Genomic DNA, 17,908 nt, shown 5'->3' on the forward strand with positions numbered 1-17,908 from the left:
TCGTGATCATTAGCGATTCTCAGAACTAAAAACGTTTTCTCTTACGGCTAAACAAATGTGCAGAAGTTTGTTTACATTTCACCAAAATGTGGATAATGTGCTTGCAATAAACAAAATTGGGGGTTAAGGAACAAAAAATCGGCCAGGAAAGTGTACAGTCGAGCAATAACCATGAAGTTTTGAAAATAGGAATATATACATGCAAGCACATTTACAACATGCATCGATATGCCATATTTGCCGAGAAAATACGAAAAATTGTGGAAAATATCAACACGTTTATTTGTAAACATTGCCTCCTAAGCCACAATCTTTTCAATAACTTTTTTATCTTTAAAGTTATGATACCTAACTAAGTTGTCGATCGAAGAATATGTTTTTCGCCACGTACTGGACGCATACATTTTTCAAAATGTTAAGAAAAAGTCCACCTACCAGGCAAAAGTTGGTACCTGAATCAGTACTGAGGTCGCATCATTCTGAAAAAAGAAAACATTGTGTTTGATTAAATCATTGACCCTCTGTATTGGGCCGATAAACATGGTTTTGCTTCAGTTGCTCGACATCAAGGTTTATCACTTAAGTATCCACGTTAACATATGTCTATCAATATGCATTTAATCAAGTTTGATAATGAAAAAAGACGAAATGGCAACGTTTACTTCAATGAACGTTTGTTTAAGTTACATTCAATTGTTTTAAGGGTTTTTATTGAAACACAATTAATGTGAACTACATGTAGGTGCACTTTTAACCTACCGACGACACATAATCTCCATTTTTGTCAAAAAATACCAGACAAGCTTATGAAGAACATGCAACGTATTGTTGGAATCATGAAGTTTTCTGATCAATAAATTGAGTGACATACTTAGCAGTGACATGTAGTTGTCATATATGTATATTTCTTTTAATTGCTGTAAAACATAACAAATGCTCATTGCAAAACAGGTTCAAAGTGGGCTCATTGCAAGATGGAGAGCGGTCAGCAATTGTTCCTAAAAAACTGCTTTTCGTCATAACCAAATAGGTTTTGCTTTTCGTCATAACAAAATACAAACATTTGATATTTCTATATACTGTATGCCTTATTTGTAGGTATGTATATATCCTGGGGATAGAATATGCATTCCGAGACTTCCGTTTTAAGGCAAACATGGTGAATATATATATAAACAACTTTTTGGACCAGAAACGTAATTTGCTTCTCGTCATACCAAACAATATTTTCAGCATTTGCCCACGATTTTTGAAAAAACTATAAATTACTCAACATGTCGCTTTAATAGTAACCGAGTGTAGTGTACAATTTTCCGCTTAGCCTCCGCTAGGTTTTATAAAAATTGATATAAAAATAACAAACTTTCAGCGATAATTCTTTTTGAGTCGAGAGGTATTTTACTTCACGTTATAACTAAATGTGACGTCACAAACCACGTGGTATGTCCACACTGATATACAAGTAACTTTTATTTTTAATAATGTTTTTGTTTATTTGTTCCCAGTTTTAGTACAATGATGCTTCTTATTATGAAACACTATGATGACACAGTTTTTAACCTTTTATTTTATAAGGCAGACTGTGTGTGATGTTTTTGGTTTCTAACGATGACTGCATCGTATCTTTGAAAAGTATTTGCATTAGGTGCTCTGAATTGTTTCCCTCCGTCTGCTGATAGAGTTGGGATCTCTATTCATTGAAGTACTTGGGGTTTACCTTTTCGTTTTTTATTATTATTTGTTTTATTGATAAGTTTCCTCAAGTTAATGCATACTTTGATAATATTTAACTTTTGCGTTTTATCTTTATTAAAAATTGATGGGATAAGAGTGAGGTTTGTGCACATAAACTGGTTTAACCCCCCAGTAAATTTACATTTTACTGACCGTTCCAAGGCGGTACCTAACAATTCTTGATAAACATACCAAGTATATATATATATATACACAATACAATGTCCCTACTAAAATGAAAAATGTGTTCTATGTCTTTGGCGTTTGCCCATTGCCACTAAACCGGGTTTATGTTTAAACTTTTTGCTACTGAGCATGTTTCTGTAGCTTTTTGCATATATATTGATATGCAGAATTCATATTTCTGTATTTAGTAACAGTGACATTGACCTTGACTCATGCATAACATCAGAATATAGAAGTATCCTAATGTCCGCATTTGTTATGCCAGCATGGCATTGTGAAAACATTATGTTTATCATAAAGCTGGGAACTTGCTTTTCCCTACAACTTTTTTACATCATGCATTTCTTAAATGTCTTAATGTGAACGTATCTATTCATATATGTGTTTAAGACAATACAATGTCCCTACTAAAATGAAAAATGTCCTCTGAAATCATTTTCTAAATAAACATACCATTTTCAAAAACAGAAAAACCCCGAAAGTGTATACTTCCTATAGGTTCTATGTTTGCATGTAACATGCTGATTTGTCGTCTGTGCTGTAGTAACGCCTTTTGTACGGAGTTTCAAATTGACAATTAAAACATGGCCCGATAATTAAAAATCTGTATAAAGCATGGCATTTCAAGCAAGTGCCGTTTTATGTTGACATTGCGTAAGTGCTGAAATGCGATAAGCGAGTTTTTATTTGCCGCATTGTTCAAATTGTGTTCCTTGTTTACAGCTATATTGGATTCAGACGGTTCCAACAAAGCCATGTTTGAAACAATGTGTAAAGTTAAGCATCTCTACAAAATCATTTTTGAATAATATATTTGTTAGTTTCTAAAATTCGTTTCAAACTGAGTTTAAGTTTAAGTATTGTTTCTAATAATTATTCAAAAAGCAAGTCAAATGAGTGCTAGGAGCCACATTTGATACAGCTTATGTTTGAGTAGAATGTGGTATGTTATCAACCAGAAATAGTTTTCATTCTAGCTAAAATATTTCATGAACCTGCAACTGCTTGTATATATTCAAACACGAAATGCCTGAACAATGATTCTGGAATTGTTGCTAAAATTAGAACGTTGTGTTATTCGTATATTTAACAAAAACTTTGATGCATTAATAAGACACATAAACGAATAAAATAATGATTATATTTAGATACGATTTGAAAATCTTATAAACGCGTTCAACACAAAACCATTTTCTAGCGCTCGTAATAACTTGTCACATTTGTACAAACAATTATCAGTGAAAGAAGTACAGAAAAGTTTTCACATCCGATCAACAGTTGACATACATGCTATTAAATGATATCAGATGCTTCTGAACAACAGTTTTTAGGGATTATTTCATACGTATGTAAGTTAGCTGTGTTAAAGATTTAATGAGATGTACGTTATTATTGTATTGTAAATTACACTGATCGTCAATATCTCATCCTTTAGCATAAAAATATATGCTCTGTAAGAAACTTTGCATAACTTATTGAACTATATTGAGTGCTTGCTTTGAACGAGGGGGATTCACGGCCTGTAAACGCCAGCTCCACCACTTTACGGTGGCGCAAAGAAAAAGAGCTGTCGACACTTCCGTGGTGGAGCTGTGCCCTATGTTTACATGAACAATCGTGAGTATGACTTATATTTTGTTTGATAATTTCATTTAACGGACATATTTCGGAAATCGGAGAATGTGGTACCGTGTAAGAACACTTCTACTGTAGGCTGGTTACTATTTCGTTTCAATATTGTGCAAACTGTGGTGCCAGGAGCTTTTCTCCCGAATCAGACTTGTGCATATTTTGAGATATGATTGCATAGCAAGTACATTTCTGTGCTTACACACCCCGTAAGAACATTCTCACGCATGCAAACATAACTGTTATGTATTGTACCTAAGCCGGAACACAACCAAACCTAATAAGCACTTCTTAAAAAGGAAAAATGCACATATTTATAAAAGTGGTGGCGCTGTTGCCCTAGTGGTGGCGCTGTCGAGTAGTGGTGGCGCTATCGAGTATGTTTTGCGTATGAAGTAATATAAAAAGTTAACGCTTTTGGAATACATACTTAAGTTGCTATGTTTATCATTCATTGAACATTATGCTGGTTATGCATACTTCTTGTGGAAACGAAACTCTTTGCGAATTATCTTAACCTTACTTAAAACTATTTCGAAAACAAACGGCTAGGTGCTGTTAATTTTTACCATAGAACTATAAGTATCTACCATAAAAAAACTAGGTATGTTTATCAAAAGGACATTCATGTGTTTTAGAAAAACCACAGTGCCTCAAACTTTAATGACAGTATTTGTCAGCCCAACTAGCGGATGCAACAAACTGCTCTTGTTTGTAGGAAGTTTTTTTTTCGCCCCGATATAAGGCAATCAATGTTTCATGACTTTTAAACAATAAGTTAATACAGGATTCGATCAATCAAAACATCAAGCATAATAAAGTTTTCTTGGGCGCAATCACGCATACACTAAAACATAGGAATGCTTTTTATCAGGAATTTATTTTCAATCTTTAACCAGAGATGTTATTTAAGGTTTGAATGTCGTGCTGCTTGTGATTACAAGATCAAACGCAGGGGCAAACCTGATATTCATTGACTCTTTTTATATTTCATTATGAATAAATACGAGGGAGTTTTCCCTCTTTTATATTATAATGATCAAAAATATTGTATAGGCATTTTTTTTAACTTAACCGAAAATAAATGAAAACTGATTGTTGACTATCATTAACTGTTTCCTTCATGTCACTTTTTTTTTCTTCTGCTTTTAAAAGCAACCGTTTGATCCTTGCTTAGAACCAAGCTATTGCATAACGAGTTGTGAACTATTATTCTTAGCTGCTCTTGTTCGACGTTTGATAAAAGTGGATTTCGATATCGTTTGTGCCTTTATTTAGGACATATTGCAACGGCATTAAGATCGGAATGTGTATCTGCAGCAGTTTATTTCACAATTTCCATTGTTTATTTAGGTCCCCTTATTTAAACATTTATGCCATTTTTCTCCGAAAATATTTATTAAGCATCCAATATGTCATGCATTTTATCATACAAATAAACTTTGACCTTATATTCTAGAGCAAAAAATGTACTGTTGTCTGGTTTTGAAAAAAAATATTGTGAGCAATTAATGACGAATGGTCTTTATCATTTCTAGATCAATTGCATTCTAGTACCGGTTGGAATTTATCTCTCGAAGTTAAAAGAGGAATTATCTAATTGTCGATTCATCACAGTGTTGAGAGATGAAAGGGGTACATTAACCAACACCATTAGGAATAACAGAATGTGTAAATTATGCACATGCACGTTAGAATAAAAAAATCATTGTATAGTTTGCTACTCGTCTGTGAAATACCAAATTCATGTAGCAAAAACCTCGTTTTCTCGTCCTCAATAGCCGAGACCACGCTGGTTTATTTTTATGAAGTAATATAACACGGGAACCACATATAGGACTGCTTGAAATGCATATCAAGCATTCCTAGTTTAATACAGCCAGAGTCGATTTTAGTCTATAGTAACAGTTCCATTTAAAACACAAATGCAAACATAGAGTAATATTCGCTGAATTTTGATGATTAAGTTTAAAAACATTTATTTTGGCATAAGATTATGGCGGCACGTAAAAATACAAGCCTCTTAGTCTGAAATAAATCACCTGCCCTCACAATGAAACTGTATACGACCCGCATGCTCTCTTACGCATGCTCTCTAACACTGCACGTAACTGCGGCTCAGTTGTCTTACTCGCTATACTGGGATTGCATTTAAATTTATTATCGTATTGAATATGTAACGGCGCGTTGTTTATTATTACCGGTAGCATGCAGAATTCTGTGCTTTGGTTCGCCTGTCAGACATGTGTCTAGTGTTTTCAATTTTTATGTAAGTATGATTGCGTGTAGGTGCTTAGGTTTTCTAGACATGTGCCAAGCTCGTTTGTGTTCTATATCAGTCACAATGCTTGCATGTTGCCGCTTATTGCATTTTCAGCCCATTTAAAACATGTGTTAAGTGAATGACGTTTGTTATATCACGTTTACATTTGTCGTTGTTTTGTGTCTGCACGGCGAACACTTTGCATACATTACATCATTATATTGGTTTAACGCACATTTCACCTGTACTCTGTTTTTTATTTGACTTCCTACGCGACTTTTTAAGCTATTCTTTAAATATCCTTTCATAATATTTCTGTGGGACTAATTTACAGTACTGATATATTGATACAATAGTACATATTTGATAAAAAGTATAATTTAACTGCCAACTTACCTAAGATCATGCCTTTTAGAATCCAATCAAATTAATTTATTTCTGTTGCGAGGTAAACTCAAGGAAGTGGGGGTCTCCGACCACCTTACATTGTTCTATATTAATCATTTATATTTTGAGGCACTTTGTTAATGCTTGATCTTATGTCTAAAGATTGTATTTATATAGTAGTAAACGAACAGTAATGACTGTCACACCGGCCGGTGAGCACTGGAAGTACCACCCTACAGGTCCTCCTCTTCTACAAGAGCTGGATTCCGGTCCTTCGGTGATTGGTTAAGTGTTTTACCGGTCCTTCTGTGGTCGGTCGGATATTTCATCAGTCCGGCTGGTATTTGTCAGTATGGATCAAGTAAGAATCTCCCATTTACCTTGAAAAACGTTCCTTTCTGAAATTGAGCTAGATTTATGATGTCAGAGAACACTCGTGAATCTCATAGGTTTCGAATTTTGACTTTGAAATTTCAATAACTAGTTGTTCAAATAATGAAACTAGTATTAAACGGTATAAACGAATTGTTTACCAAATATATATTTATAATACAGAAAACGAGAGATTTTATTTGATAATGAAACATGTATTTGAGGTACATGGTTGATGAAACATGCATTCATAAACCGTTCTTCTATCTGTTTGTTTTCTTTCTACAAATCCCCGACAAGTTTGCCTAGACTGTTTTGGTCTAAACAGTATTCGATCATTAATCAATTAAAAATAAATAATTGGCCAAAGGCAAATTATGACTCTGACTCATTTGATAATAACTTATAATGTTCCTGTAACCAAGAGCACAACAATTCCGGAGTGTATGATCTGTTCTGTTTCAATTATGCATTTAATAATCATGCTTTTTGAAGCATGTATTGGGTTTATAGTTTCGCAAAACACTTATTTCATAGTTTCCTTCAACACATTCACTATATTTACGGATAAGGTAGTCATTGGAACATGAAAATGGGATTGACCCCGTACTTATAGGATTCGTTTTCAACTTGCAGTATTAGGGGTTTGATTCATGCGTTTAATTGCGGAATTCCTTCTGGTGGGAACATTTTGTCAAAGCCTTAGTGCATGTGACTTGCCTTATTAGTTGCCATTCAAAAAAGACCGATATCGATTTGATAGATGTATTGTGAGCTTTGTGTTTGTTCTTCATTTTGTAAATTCCATACAATATGCGTATTGTTTGTTCTTCAAACTTCTTCAAACATAGCGATGTCTGTGTTACGTTCTATAACAAAGTATTGACAGAAATTCATATAAGCAAAAGAAGACACGCCTTGTATATCTGGTACAGTAGGCTTTAAAAAATTATAATGCATATCAATCAATATAAAAATTTCTAAAAACCAAATCAAGACATGATTCGTCGTTTTCCTAATCCAATCATACAAAGTGTTTTACTTTGTATGTGCTTCCACTAGAAGAAGCGTTTTAATCCAAAACAATGCACTTTTATGCAACAAAATACAACACAACATAAACATATAGGAATGCTTTATTCGTAATACATATGGCCACCACACCATCGCCCTACATTACGAATCTACTATATTCAATGAGCAATGCATTGTTTTGTTTTTATATTTTATGCACACTCGAAAGTATAGTTCGAAACAACAAGTACATAATATCCGTTGTAAGCGCTAAACACAAACTCAAATAAATCAAATCAATTCCACTAATGTAAGTCCCTCTTTCTTTTTCTTAATTTACCTGGTGTCAAACGCTGATTATGTACGTACGATCAAGCAAGAAAATATGCATACACCTATAATCAGTGACTTTGTCATAAAGCAAAGATACTTATTATATCAATTTAAATTTTAAAATAACATCGTATCAAGGAACTTGGCCATCTTAATAAGTCTCTCGTAACTCAAATAACTTTTAAATATGACGGTTACATAATAATGCAATGCCTATATTAAAAGTAAACCCGTCTTTTGATTCTAGAATTATTCCCGAGGATATTCCCCTGCATTTCTCAAGTAAGTAGATGTAAGTTGATTAGATAAGACGCTAAATCTAATTTCCGCGTGCACAATCACGCATACAATTGATACCAAATTGCTTTCTGTCGGACACTTGTATTTGCATGCCTAGCTTCTATCCGGCATCGTTCTTTCCCGCAGAGGTAATTGAACTCTGTAAGAACAGATCAAACACATTTGAGGATCTTTCCATATGGTCGTCAAGTAATGATTGAAATGTTTTAAAGATATAAACTAAGAGCTATTCTAGGATGTAAACGTAAATTACAGACATTGATTTTTTCTTCAAATATTTGGAGAAAAGATTAGCTAATATATGTCGCTTTTATTTTTAATAATGTTTTGTTTAATTTTTGTCCCAGTTTTTTATTTTTTCATTTAAGATTGTTGGGATAAGAGTGAAATTTGTGCACGTAAACTGGTTTAAAACCCCAGTAAAATTACATTTTACTGACCGTTTTAAGGCAATATCCAACACTCCTTGATAAACATACCTAGTTTTTTATATATATATATATGATATGTATTTGCTGTGATGTTTATGGAGTTTTGTGCTGTTCTTCCATGTTTCTTGTTTGTGATTTTTTGTTTCTGTGTTCTATGTCTCTGGCGTTTACTCATACCATTAAACCGAGTTTGTGTTTAGACTTTTTGAGCTTAAGTACACAAGTATTGATATAGACATTTTGGGACAGGCTTGAGGTTGTGTGCTCATAAACAACCTTTAAATCCTTGTGAATATATCTGACATTTCAACAGCATTGAGCCCAAGATAAATGTCGCTCTCAGTTAAATATACAGAGTGATTGCTGGCTTCCAATTCAGTACCTGACATAACAAATGTCAACACAATGTTTATTTGAAGGCTTATATCCAAATCAAAGCCTATGTTCAATAAAAAGCAAGATTTTATCCATATGCCTTTAAACGGGATTTTTTTTTCATCTTTACTGTCCCTGTAGCTGACATACTAAGAATACGATATGTTTGTACCACGCTTTTTAAATTTCCTATAAACATTTTTTCATTGGACAAAATTGATAAATTTCGGTTATGGTATACAGATGCATAACACATTGTTCACCGAACCTATACACATATATTAAATTGGTATATGCATATATTATATTCCAGGAGATTCCATGTGCGTTGTTATAAAAAAAGTGTATTTATCTGTCAGGAATAAATACTTATGAAAACCAGATACATGAAAAACAAAGAATTACGGTAGATATTCATCATTTATAAGTATGCCTTGCGATATAAGAAGCTCCTAGGGAATAATTTATATTTGTTCCGAAATTTTGAAATTTGCTTCAGCATTACTTTAAAATGATTCCTGGCAACTCATGTACAGTTATAGAAAGCAGATATCGGCGTTTGAAAATGAAATATAGTATTTTAAATAGGACATATTGCAGAGAATTCGTTTTAACCTGTGTATCTTTATAAATGTAACTCAATATTAGTACAGTATATTTTTGCATGTTTTCATATTTGGACAAATGAATATAAACGGTTATTTCGGTGTTTCTGTAGATATGTATTTTGTATCCAATATGTCATGCATAATGTCATGTAACAGGCCGCTGTCATAAATAACTTGCTGCAAAGTTCCTAAATATGCAAATACATATTGTAATAAGAGATTAGTTTAGGGTGATCTTGATTTAAATATTTGAGTATTCCGAGAGTCGTTTTAGATTGAAGAATGAACGTCATCACAAAACGCTTTATTCTGCCCTAATATAAACGTTTCTCTAGCTATTTGAGAAAAGCCCTCAATCTCATTTTCACAAAGCCTTCTGTATTGTTATAGAATGATTTATCTCGAATGCTTCTGCATTTTAAGATTTCACTTTAAGCTTGTCATCATCAAACAGATATAATATTGGCTATTGTGTGTAGGTTAATGTATTTTTGGTTTAATATTATTTAGACTCTTTCAGGATTTCTTTCAACAATAAAAAAAAACAGTATATTTTAAGCGCTTGTGCCGAATTCGCAAATTATACAAAACTTAACTCTGTAGTTCTGGCGGTTTTGGAAAGACTCACGGGCGCGTATAACATGTGAGCCTAATATTGTTGATAAACCGATATCGGATATTTTGGATATTAAATTGTAATTGAATAATTTAATATTTGTAATATTGAGTATAAACAGTAATTTCTTAATGAGTTTTATAATGAATGTTGTTACAGTACCATATAAACCATTGGTATATACAATGTGCTACAACACCGGCCGAATGTTTGATAGCTCGTCAATATTAACGAATGTTGTCTTCGGAAAAAGGTTGATGTTGGGTATAGCAAATCATTTATTTTGTAATGATTGTTAATAGCAGTTATGCTCTTGTGGTCGGAAGTTCAACGGACCATGTATTATTACAGTAGAGGTTTGCCGACGTTGGGAAAGTAAAGTAATTGTCCAATGAAATAATATGGCATAACAGAAAATAAATATGCTTGCATTACTCCAGAATCCATTCCCTTTGCCTAAAATTAGCAACACGTTCTAAGGATAGGGTCCGCAGCCACATAAGAGTTGTAGGGTGAGTTGGAGCACGTATATTGCACCTCTAGAATGCAATCTCTCTAGCGTCAACCCCTAGATCGGCCCCTGATCTAGATTAACTAAATGAATGATCGGTTATAACATGCATATTTATATTTGAAGAAAAGCAATTAATGAAAGCATTCCATTTTAACATAGAATGATGTTTTTCTTTTACGCGATTGATCCCTTTTCACACAAATTGATGTACGTTTACATTTGGTATAACGATAAAGTCAACCTGATAGTAGAAAACTTCTTTCGGGCCCTGTTGAACTATCTCATCCCCATGGGAAATCTTTCTTATCGAATACACTTTGAAAGTCTGATCGACCAAAAGTTAAAACATTTTGCGTTTGGTCAATACACATAAACAATATGTATACTGTTATTTCGTGGTTATATGCTATTAATTGGGTTACAATCAAAACCGTCGACCCGAATAAGAGTAGGCGACATATGAATATAATGCCATCTCTGACGCCAAGAGACAACAGTCACCCACCTAACCATAAAATTATTGTTTCATTACTTGATCAAAAGTTTATCTTAACAAAAACAGAAATAACTGTTTTATTTCCTAATCAAAAGTTTATTAAACCAAAGTGTTAAAAACATTAATGATAATACGTATAAAAATAGAATTCCAACGACGCCAAAGCGCGAGAGGGAACCAGTTTTTGCTGTTGATCGGTTCAATCCAAGACAAATTGATTGCTCTTGTGTAAAACAGCAAAAAATAGCAGATTTGTATTAATTTAACGAATCTCGTAACGCGTTATAATGTTTTATAGGGAAAGGTTTGTTCAAGTACAGCATTAAAAGAAAAATGGAAATGGTGAAACGCTGTTAAAATTTAACTTATCATCGTCTCTACCAGTTATCTAGCTAGAATCGTCAGCGAAAATTGTGTAATAAATAGAAGCAATACTGTTAACACTGTTGTAATATGTTGTCATATTGCCTAAATTAAATAGCCCTGAATCGTGTTTTTGTTATAACGGAAATGAGATACGAATCGTTTTCCATTACCAAACAACGATGTCTTAAGACCACATTATTTTGGCTGTCGTCGGCTGCTAGACCTTGATTAACTATAAGCAAGGAATCAGCTTGGCGTATACAGAAGTTTGCTTATGAAAGACTACAAATCATAAAAAGCAGGACACACATATCGTTCATTTGTGTAGAGTTGTTATAATTCAGAAGTTTTAACAAAAGAATTCACTTGGACCAAAATAGATGGCAACACTGTTGTCCCTTCCAATTTAGTAAGTGGCAATGCATCTATTCATTTGATGAGGCTAGTTAATTGACTCGCAGGTCGAAGACTATTTCAAGTTATTTCATAAATTGATTTATCAAAATGCTATATTAAATTAGGTAAACGACCGTGCTAAGGCGGCTACAGTTTGAAAATAATGATATGCTGTTATATGTTTTTCTTGACTGTTGTCTAGTGAAGTTGTTTGTCCTTGCTTTGTGTATTTGAAAAGCAATTTAGATAATATTTAGGTCCATAAGATTATCCCTGCAGTTTCCATGGTTGTATTCTAGTTCTAATCAAAATATAAAATAAATATACTTCGGAATACAGTTGTTAAGCAATATTATTTTGTGTTGCTTGAGATATCTAGTAGATAAGTAGACCATGAACTTTGCTTCCTCTTTTTTTTCTGGCAAACTCCTGTTTGACCAATGATTGCTTTACGCATCCGATGTCTTGTATCCTACCTGTGTCAAACTTGATTTTAAGATTTATCTGTCATATTTATTCCATTTCAAGACTCTTTAGACTTGGAAGACATTTTTTCCTTGTGAGAGCTAAACTAAACTAGATAAATAGAGAAAAATCTCCAACGTGCTTGCGGTTTCATGCATACGCTAATCTATTTTTAATGAATTGTCAGACAGTTAATCGCAGTCGCAAACAGTTGGTCCTATATGTCTGGAGGTATTTTATAAAAATCTCCAACGTGCTTGCGGTCTCATGCATACGCTAATCTACTCTTAAAATTCATTGAATTGTCAGACTGTTAATCGCGGTAGCAAACAGTTGGTCCTATATGTCTGGAGGTATTTTGTAAAATAATTGATGTACATTACCTTCACGCATTGTTAGGTTGTTTCTCAAACCAAACAACTGTATGAACAGTCCATCGAAGGACTGGTAACCATAATTCTTATTGTAAATATCTCTATTTTGTAGATGCTACATGATCACATTTGTAAGTCATGTTAATAACACATTATACGGTATATACTAATTTGCATGTACTCACCTTGATTTGTATAACCTTTGTTATCTTTGCCATTAATTAAATGGTGTTGCCATAGTTACAACATATATTTTCATATAATGTTGTGTCTTTTGACGGCCTAACAACAGTTCGTTGAGTTTAATTAGTTTATGTCGTTTTGACCTCAAAATAAGCGGAAACTGTTTCTGTTTATTAGTAGTAGCGGAATTGACAAACACAAACATAACATGTAGTTCCAAGATGAGTTTTGCAAGTTAACACGATGCAATATTCCTAAGAAACGTTTTTCATCGGATTTTTGTTTTCCATTTAGTTTTACACTGAATTTAACCCAATCAACGCAAATTTAAACCCAAAGTTACATCTTCAAAAGGTTAATTAACACATGTATCTACCAAGTTGCAATACCGTACATCATTGTCAATTGAAACTTGTATGCTGGTGAAGTTTTCTTTTCGTTAAATGTACACAAAAACCTTTGCCATGAACCATATGACACTGTATTCACCTGAGGTTCATATATTAATATGTACCAACCAAGTAACAATATAGTACATCATTCATAATAAAAAAATCAGGTGGTGTCGTTTTCCTTTCTGTTAAAGTACTACCAGTCTTTGCTATGACACTACCGACCCCGAAGTCTAAGATATTTCTCTCCATAACATACACAAAATTTCACATTAGATCATCACTAACTTAAGATTGAGCAGAAAGCATGTTGTGTATTTTAAAAAGCAACTCTAAACCAAACGGCTCCAAACTCAATCTTGAGATACCTATTGACATGAGATAGTAATAAACCAAGTCTCGTTACTATACTGAAGTTATTGAACATAAACTGTTCTTTCATTTTGAGCAGAAACAACCTTGATCCCACCGCCCGGCTGTCTACAAATCCGACGTCATTTCATTTTTAATCCCAGGGTATCGTTGAAAAAACTTGGTTAAAAGCATTTTCAATTGGTGTTTTATAATACACGTGGCTGTGTTATTAAAACATGCCACATACAAATATGTTGATGGTGAGCATTAACCTTTTCAACACCAATTGTATTCAGAACAGCATCCTATTGAATTGCTGTTTTCGAAGCACAGAATATTGCTTTACGTTTCATTATTATATTGAAAACTGTGGCGATTTGGGACCATTTTGTCGGCTTTGAGATTGATAACGAAACAATTCTCATCCCGAGCACTGTTAAAAACCCTAACTCCTCGCAAGTTTTTGTTTTGCGTATTTTGTTATAATTTAGTCAGTCCGTTTAATGATATATATAGTAAGGAATTTTTATTAAGGAAGAACCATATTAACGCGCACAATAGTATCATGTCCACTGCATCTTCCTCATAGGCTATGAGGTATAATAATAACATAATGCCAGGAACATGCTTTATTTAAACCATTTTTTTATTATCAGAAACATAAAGGTCGTATTTCAATTACGGAATACCGTTGTCTGGGGACGGGCCTATTTTCGGTTGACGTCACCAGCTAGAATTTGATTAGCTGTAAATTAAGAATTTGTTTGGTCCGAAGTATATTTCGTAAGAACAGAACACACTACATAAACGCCAGGAAATGAATATGTTTGTTTTTTGTGGTTGCCACAACATTTATGTATTGTTGCAGATGTTAAGAGACTTAGATTCCAGACGAGACGATGAAACAAGTGAATTAAATCGCTTCGGTTTGCTTGATGGTAATGCTGTACTATTGTCATTTTGGCATCCCCCATTCTTATTATTGATGGTTATCAAATATTGTTTTGTAAAGAGGCGATGCTTCTTGAGCTGTTGCTATGACTGTTTTCATTCACTTTAAAATGATTTTGTGACCTGAGGTATAAATAGTAAAAGTTAGTTTAATGATTGCATACATTAATAATTAAACAATTAGTTTTATAACATGATATCATTTTTGGCAAGGAAGGTTGGCTAGACTTTGTACAGGTAGGTCAAGTAATTCGACAAGTTTTTCTTAAATGGTTGTATGTAGCCTCACATAATTGATTAAGTTTAATATATGATTCTGTTCAGAGCATACTTGACATGTTGGCATTTAAGTTTGAGCTGTCAATTTAATTTTAATATTCATCAACGTTCAGAGGCAAGGAAATGCGCAGAAAAGGATATTTCAGGGTCGTTATGAATTAAAATCTGATACAAATCATGATGTTATTCATGCATTATATCTGTGAATTGCCCCAAGAACATATTGTTGGATATATCTGATAGTAGTCCATATAATAAATTTGAATAATGTATTCCAATATAATTTATCACCTCTAAAACTTATCAAGTAATGTTTGAAAACATGTTTAAAAAAACTATAAAAATGCCGTTCTTTATCGCGAGTTTAAATATGAAATAACGTGAACACTCTTGTGTCGTTACCGTCCAAGACGAGCATGCATATTCCACATCAATTAAAACCAAGATTGAGACACATTAAGTTGTTGCCAAAATAACTGATTACCATTGCATGCAATTGACACATAAGCGGCATTTTACTGACGAATAATTGGAAAACCAAGTTTATTTCCGTAATTGTAGCCGCTTAATTCAGGAAAATGAAAGCTGCATTTGACTGGCTTAACTGTTATTAGGGACGTCGCCATGCTTTCCGGGTTTCATACAAAGGAAGAAAGAGTTAATTGCGAACATTCACGCGAAAGAAGTTGACCCATTTAAAGCTGTACAATTTGAAAAATATTTGTATATATTTTAAACAAAGAAACAAATGCATTCTAAAGAATCGATGATTTTAACATTTAGTTTAACAGAATACGTGTTTAATTTTTAACTGTTAAAGTATTCGTGTAAATCAATTCTAAAATTGGTATATTAGTGTGTGTATATCACGTGATAAATTGTGTCATAAATGCTACGTCGGAATGCAATATTTTGCTTCTAATGAACACTTTAAACAAAAATTACTTCACTTTTTCTTCACCATTTTTAATGAAACATAGCGCAGTCTACGCCGCTTACGGAGCCCCACCTTCGGTCTCTTACCAGAGTTTAATTTAGGGTTTAGTTTCTGAAAACACTTCGACAAACCTTTTCACAATACGGAGCACAGTAAAAACATTGTAATGAAACGTAGATTAGGCTCTGACTGCGCTTTGTTTTATTTACAATGGTGTAGTAAAAGAAAAGTTATCTTTGATTTAAGTCTTTATTTTAAGCCTTCCGACGTAGCTTATATGACGTAATTTATCACGTGGTATACACACACTGTATATGGCGGATTGATATCTTTTAAAATCAAATTCAATGACCAGATGAATAATTGTCTTAGATAATGATTTAATTAAAAGACGTGTGTAAGCGTTTTCCTAATGTGTTTGCGTCGACTGTCACCATGTCATGTGCGTAGGTACAAGTTGGAATATAATATTTCAAAATATAGCAATAAAGCAATATGATTTCTACAAACACTGACACTTCTAAAATGTTTGTTTTACAAAACCGACCATGTAAACATAAATTGCTTTTCTATAAAATCCACCAATATCAAATAAATATACTTCAGATTTCAGCTCTTAAGCAATATTATTTTTCGATATGAGTTGCTTGCGATATCGTCAATTGAAGTGTGTACTACATATCATAGGAGAAGTATACCATGAACTTCGCGTCCTTTTTTTCACGCGAACTCCTGTGTCCAATGATTGCTTAACTCATCCGTTGCCTTGTACCCATACATACCATCGGTATAAGTAATTATGCAAATATAAATCCATTTGCAAACATGCACAATAATCAAATACAATATATGCATTTATTTTTGCGCAATAATGTTCCGTTTATTAAGCATTTGTTAGGACTAATAAGTCACGTTTGTAATATTATGTTGGTCTTATATTAATATTTAACTCTATACACGTATCATATTTTAACATACTTATATATATTGTCATACTTGTTATATCTATAACGTATATATGGCATTACAAGGAAAACCAATGATGGATTCAGGATGTTTAACACATTCCGTAACATATGAAAAAAGGTTTAAGTCCATTAACAATCGAGAAAGCTTCTCAAGGATGTTTTATCTGTCTTAACTTAGTAAAGCTGTCTCAGTGTACGACATTTTCTGCTTAAATATCAGACAATTAATCCGTACATCAATCAGTATTTAATTCGTCCGCACACTCCACCATGAACTAGCACACAATATCGTTTTATGTTTGTCATTCATTTGCATTTAGTATCTGTAGGACTATTACCAATGTATGCTTCAATTAGTGTAAGATTACAATATATTTCAACCCGAGAACACAACAGTAGAATTTTTGTTCGTGGTCAAGCCACTCGTAACATATTACTTCTAATGCTCCCGTAGTGTAAAATATTGCTATCTTCCACGGAAACAAACGCTATGTCATTACTGTCGTTAAACAGTTTGATCATTCAGTGACTGCTGCATGCTTTTGGATTTATGTTTTGCTTGTGAAGAATACCTATTGAACATTTTGTTTTGAAACGATAATTTCCTTTTTTTTATCTGATTTTTCAAGGACGGAGACACTCATCTGAGCATGTCTTCCGTACATGCTCCTACAGAAATCGTATTCAAATTGTTGTATTTTTTGTGACGGTAGTTTATTTAAAAGGATTAAATACTGAATTGGAATACGTTACAAATTGTTTCGAAAACCGCGACAAATAAATCCGGTCTGACAGGTCAAAGCCTGAAAAGATGAAATTGTGGTTTATTTGTCTTCGTAGGCCGGTACTACATAAGAGCTTTTATGTGTTTGTCTGCTTAACTTTGTGACACCAAAGACAAATGATATCCAGACACACATTGGCATGCCGAAAAAGGGATATTCATTAGTCAAATTTCAAGTGGTAACTAGGTGATGATTTTTGT

Source organism: Mya arenaria, chromosome 5 (assembly GCF_026914265.1).
Source record: "Mya arenaria isolate MELC-2E11 chromosome 5, ASM2691426v1".
Lineage (NCBI taxonomy): Eukaryota > Metazoa > Mollusca > Bivalvia > Myida > Myidae > Mya > Mya arenaria.